The sequence below is a fragment of the Hetaerina americana genome, unplaced genomic scaffold (genome assembly GCF_022747635.1).
Source record: "Hetaerina americana unplaced genomic scaffold, ioHetAmer1.1.p SCAF_7, whole genome shotgun sequence".
In the NCBI taxonomy this organism is placed as follows: domain Eukaryota; kingdom Metazoa; phylum Arthropoda; class Insecta; order Odonata; family Calopterygidae; genus Hetaerina; species Hetaerina americana.
Window position 1 is genome coordinate 81981041 of NW_027287316.1, and position 5777 is coordinate 81986817.

The following is a 5777-nucleotide window of genomic DNA, read 5'->3' on the forward strand; positions in this document are numbered from 1 at the left end:
ACAATAGTGCACGAGATTATTAGGGAGCAATTACAGATGCGAAAAATTTGTGCAAAGTTGGTGCCGAAAGTGCTCAGTGATGATCAAAGACTCAATCGTTTGGAAATCGCGACACAACTTGCGGATCACTGCAAAAATGATCCACATTTTTTAGAGAACGTTGTTTCGGGTGACGAGACGTGGATCTTTGAGTACGACCTGGAGTCGAAGAGACAAAGTGCGGAGTGGCACACCCCATCATCACCCCGTCAAAAGAAAGCTCGCATGAGGAAATCTCGGATCAAGGCGATGCTCATTGTCTTTTTTGACAAAAGGGGAGTCGTCCACTACGAATTTGTACCTGAACGACAAACTGTAAATGCTGCATTTTACGTCCAAGTGCTCGACAGGCTTTGAAAACGAGTCGCCCGCGTCCGGCCAGCGATCAAAAACATCTGGCGGCTGCATCACGACAATGCGCCGTTCACACCGCGCTTGTCGTGTCGGACTTCTTGGCCAAGCACGGCGTGGCAACGCTGCCGTACCCGCCCTACAGCCCGGACTTGGCACCACCGGACTTCTTTCTGTTCCCGAAGATAAAGAGGAGTTTGAAAGGAACGCGATACGGGACTTTGGACGCCGTCAAAGAGGCCGTGACGACGTGTCTTCGAGAGGTTCCCGATGATGCCTTCGCGGGAGCGTTCCAGGAATGGGAACGCCGCTGGAACAAGTGTATCGACTCACAAGGGTCCTATTTTGAGGAATATTAGCTTAAGATATGTAAAAGTGTAATAATTTTTTTTCCCTGAGCTCAGTACACTTATTTTCCGGACGAACCCTGTATATAGCCTCTTCCTCCCACATTTTCCTAGGCCTTTCAAAGTTCCGCGGGAATGTTATCCACCCCCACGGCCTTATTTAGTTTCATCTCCCTTAATGCCCTTTCTATCTCATTGTCTAGTATACCTGGACCTAAGCTATCTTCCTTTACGTCATGTTCCTTTTCTATGTCTAACTTTGTTGGTCTGAGTTCTTTACTATACAGTTCTTCTATATATTCCTTCCATCTCTCTTGGATCTTTCCTGCGTCAACTATTACCTTACCCGCCTTATCTCTAACTGCTATCGTTGATCTCCCTTTCTTACTTCCCGATAAAGATTTAACTTTGCTGTACAGCGCACCGGTTTCACCCTTCCTCTGCAGACTTTCCATATCCTCGCACTGCGTCTTCCACCATGCTTCTTTTGCCTTATTTGTGGCTCTCCTCAATTTATTGTTTAATTCTTTATTCTTCATTTTGCCTAACTCTGTATTTACATTCTTCCATTTTTGCCGCTCATCCATAAAAACACACAAGTAAGTAAAAAATTACAATAGATTATACCGCTTAGTAGCATTTCAACTTTCTTTGGCTGCGGAGAACGTTTTCTTATGAAGTCTTTCCCTAAATTCTGCTTTAAAAGTACCATCAACACTCTCAAGTTGTCTGGATGATGCATATATTTAATTATCTCATGACCAAGTCCTAGGGGTTCATCTTTTAAAGCTTTAACACTTACTCATTTCTGATGCATTTGTTAATTAACTCCTTGGAAATTCACTGAGAATGCACTTGAAGTATCGAATTAAAAGAAAAGCAACATGAGCTCCTTTTCTGCCTCCAATTTAACATGACGACCATACGTTTCCACATATTTTAGTTCTCCATGTCTTTTAAACAAAGGTAATTCACTAGGTACCAATTACACACCAATAACATCGAGATAGTTGATTCCACCTTCTGGGGGGTTCAACGAAATGAAACTGGTGTCCATCGATGAAATATGAAATCCTTAAAAAGGAAGAAATGAAAGGGTGTGGAAAGGTTTACAAATAATCATGGGGCGAACTGAATAATTACAGGCAATGTTCTCTTTCGAAGTAGATATAATTTGTTATCATTACCTATTCACGATAGGCCAACAGGATACACAAACAGTAAGACATCTACTGCACATCACTTATGCACTCATTAATACATTAGGAAAGATACATGGAGATGTAAAGATTACAACAAAATAAACCGTCATTTGTAAGAATCTCCAAAGACCCTTACTCCTTGTGAAAGCCTCTTTGCCTAGCGCAATTCTTCTCCTTACGTCCTGATTATTACCGTGTTGGTCCAAAACACTACCGAGATACGTAAACTGTTCTACCTGCTCTACTTTTTGCCCTCCTCTTTTAATGTTTCCACGGATTTCTTAATAATTTCCACGGAATTATTAAGAAATAACGTGTGTTTTCTTTTCGCGTGTTCTTATAATTGTTTTGCTTGCTTGTCCATATATATATACCATAAACCATAAACACAGTAATCAACCCGAAGGTCAGCTTGGTAGATGATGGCAGAGTTCAGCCAGTACGAAGCCTATACGGCGTGTGAAAATTCACACATCAGGGTAGGGGGGCTAGTTCCTTGCCCTGTACCGGTTATGATTTCCCAGGAAGACCTGGTGCCATCACTTTAGCTTCGGTGGAGCTGCAGGTGCCCAGAGTGCCTTGCTCGGGAATCGACCCCGGCACCCTCTGGTCAGCAGTCCAACACTCTACCCACTGGACTACCGCGACCCATATATATATATATATATATTTATTTATTTATTTATTTATATATATATATATATATAATATATATTCTTCGGCCGGCCCTCGGGTGGGTACCGTGGCACGGTGAAGCTCGCGATTACTTCTCTCTGGGCAGCCAGCCTAATGGTCAACAGAGAGTACACTAAATACCTGCTGAATCATATCAGATACTTTTATATTTAAAAATAATATACTACCTCAGCTACGATTTTAAACAAAAAAACGTTTAATGTAATTAGATAAAATAGTATTCAGTTCACTCGATATATTCTACTTAAATATATTTTACGTTTTCCGAAGGCCCCAAATAGTCTTGTCCACAAGTTTATTTATGCAAGATATTATTTCCTTCATAAATTCTGGTAAAAAAGAAATAATACAATCTCTAAGCAAAGAATTGAGAGACGCGCTAATTTTCAACACAGGTTTGTGGAATCCATTCCTCAATCCAATCGGTCCAATCCACATTCCGCTGTTATTAAAACAAGGGAATCAATATGGCTCCGAAACAAATATTGCCCCGTTGTGATCGCAAATAGTACGTTGAGCTAAAAGGAGAAAAGAATATTTGAATGAAAAAGCATGGATATGCAAACATTTTCCTTTACTTCAGCTGTAAAAAGTCTCATTATCACCAATTAAACACTGTACAACATTTCAATGTATCATAAAAAGAAATTTTCACATTATACACCATTGCAAAAGACGGGAATGTTTCACTTTAAACGAAGCACGCAGATTGTTCGAAGGAACAAAATTAAACATATCTCTCAAGCAAATTATGAATAATAATGAAGCTGCCAGTAAGTAGCTATACCCGAAGTCTTAAAATTGATCATAACGTGAAGGAAATTATTTAAGAGGTTTAAGTAATAAAGCAATGCTATTGGAGTAGGACACTAGTTAATAATTACGGTACGTAGATATGTACAGCCTGTAGTGCATATGTATTCTTTGTGCAGCTGATAACATAAGTGTGTAAATCTGCACATCCATCAGATTTGCAATTAAATCAACCGCGCGTGCGCGAAAATGTCATTTCCTGGAAGTTCGTGAATCGTTGTTAGATGGCCAGTTTGCAACATTCGTCCAGAAGAAGTGCTTCTTAATGTTAATTCAAGTGTGGAATGGCGTATTAAGCAATGTAACACACAATTCAACACATTATAAAGTAATTTATTCAATTTATATAATATAATTGTCCAAAATAATGGAATAAATTTTTTATTTCCCATAGTATTTACTTCACACGTTGTACATAAGGTCTATTTAAAACCGCGTTGTTCAGTTTACTACACGAAGTCAGACTGGATTCCCTTCAAGCGAATAAATCTTTCGCCTTTTACTAAAGATTTCCGTGGAGGGGATCATTTCTGTCTTACAAGACAATTTTTGACTGTGCCCAACCCTGTTGGGCCAAATAAATGGTAATTGTCACTTCAAAAGGCCTCACGAGCACTGCAATTACTTAGCATAATAACACTCTTCGTATCAGTGCATACATCATTGCGCGAAGCTCGTATGCAACAAAATAACGTTGGTATAGTGGCTATAAGAAATAATAAAAATATAGAAGCAAATTTACTGTTTTTCTGTAGGATGGTTGATACCGATCTGTCCTGTGGAAACGCGAGATATTACATTCTTTCTTCGTGCGTTGGACATTAATGCAAGGTAGAATTGCTTACTTTTACGCAAAAACTAACATAAACCTCATTACAGCATAAATAAATGCACACTCAGACATGCCAGCCTCATTGCTACCAGTGTGTGCCAAGTTTTTACTGACTATTATAAAGATACTACCGCAATTTAAAACATACACCAGCTCAACTACGGATTAAAACAAAACTGATTATTTAAAAACAGAAAACAACATTAGCCTCCTTCCAGGTATTCTAAGAGGTATGCATTACGTTTTGGGAAGATAAAAAATGACTACTCCATTTTACGAACTGCATATTATCCGGATTGAGAGACCTTCAAATAATACACAAACGTTTTGAAATTCATAAGAAAACAAAGAGGCTAAAACGAAATTTCCAAAGAATGCGATACAATTGAATTAGACATATTTCAAGAAGAAAACTTCACGATTACCTTGCGATGCCTTGATTTCTCGGCACGGTCAAGAAAGGTTCGCGTACGGTGCGCATGGCTAAACCAGCAAAAGAGGGTTTGGGGAGAGAGAGGGCCATAAAAGGGGATTAAAACGAAAGGTCGCCGAGGGCCCCCTTAGCGAGCTGCGTAGGCGAAAATGGAAAAACCAGGGCCCGGGATAAGAGGGGAATTCTCAGAAGAGGACTGGGGGAAGGTTAAGAAGAAATGAAACGCCTTGTAGTGACACCGGGGTTGTCTCAAAAAGAAATATAGGGAACTCCTAAACTGCTAGTTATTTGGTGGCAACCACTGAATATTATTATACGTAACCAGCCAACTGCGTTTTTTAAGAGCATTATATCGGTTCATTTACGCAGAAAATGACAAGTTACTCAACTGAAACACCCCATTAAAAATCCAAAAACACGGAAGAATGAACACATATACAGGCAAGTTTTTAAAATTAATGCTATGCCATGAACCGCTGCCATGACCTAAAATAAACAGCGATTTTTAAGGTTTAATACTCAGATTGTAACTAAAAAATAAACCATCATGTCACGGTGGACGACTTAAACTTTAGGGAATGTTAAAAAGAATCCCATTAAATATCATTTAAAACACTAAGTGGGCCAATGTGGATCATTAAGAATAAGCAGCTGTGTTACAACAATTCCCAAACATATTGCAAGTAGAAACAAAATTGTGATTATTCGACTTCCACACGCATGATTCAAGGTTTGTTTACATATCAAATAACATTTAATGGCTATCAGTGCAAAGAGTGATTCATTAGCAATGCTTTAGTTCAGTATGAATCTAATTAAGAAGCTTTCTTACCTCTAAACCAGGCTGATTGATGCCAGTATTCCGTAGTTGTTGCCCCTTCTGGGCTCGCTTCGAAATAACCCTCCCTCCAACTAACGCAACCCCGACCACTGTCCTTGCAACACACTGCCCTACAACCCCCGCCCTTTTCAAAATGAGATTACAGAACGCATTGCGCTATTCTTTGTTTTATACGAAAGAAAAGTAAATATAGTGCCACTCAAATTCTTGTTCCCGCAGCTGC

The 5777-nt window shown here is 39.4% G+C and overlaps 1 non-coding gene across 1 annotated transcript; it reads left to right on the forward strand.

Annotated features, from left to right (window-relative positions):
• The first annotated feature begins 3907 nt into the window (after positions 1 to 3907).
• LOC139696987 (U5 spliceosomal RNA) lies at positions 3908 to 4024 on the forward strand. The gene has a single exon (XR_011702691.1). It is a non-coding gene; the product is annotated as a U5 spliceosomal RNA (small nuclear RNA).
• The last annotated feature ends 1753 nt before the right edge of the window (positions 4025 to 5777 follow it).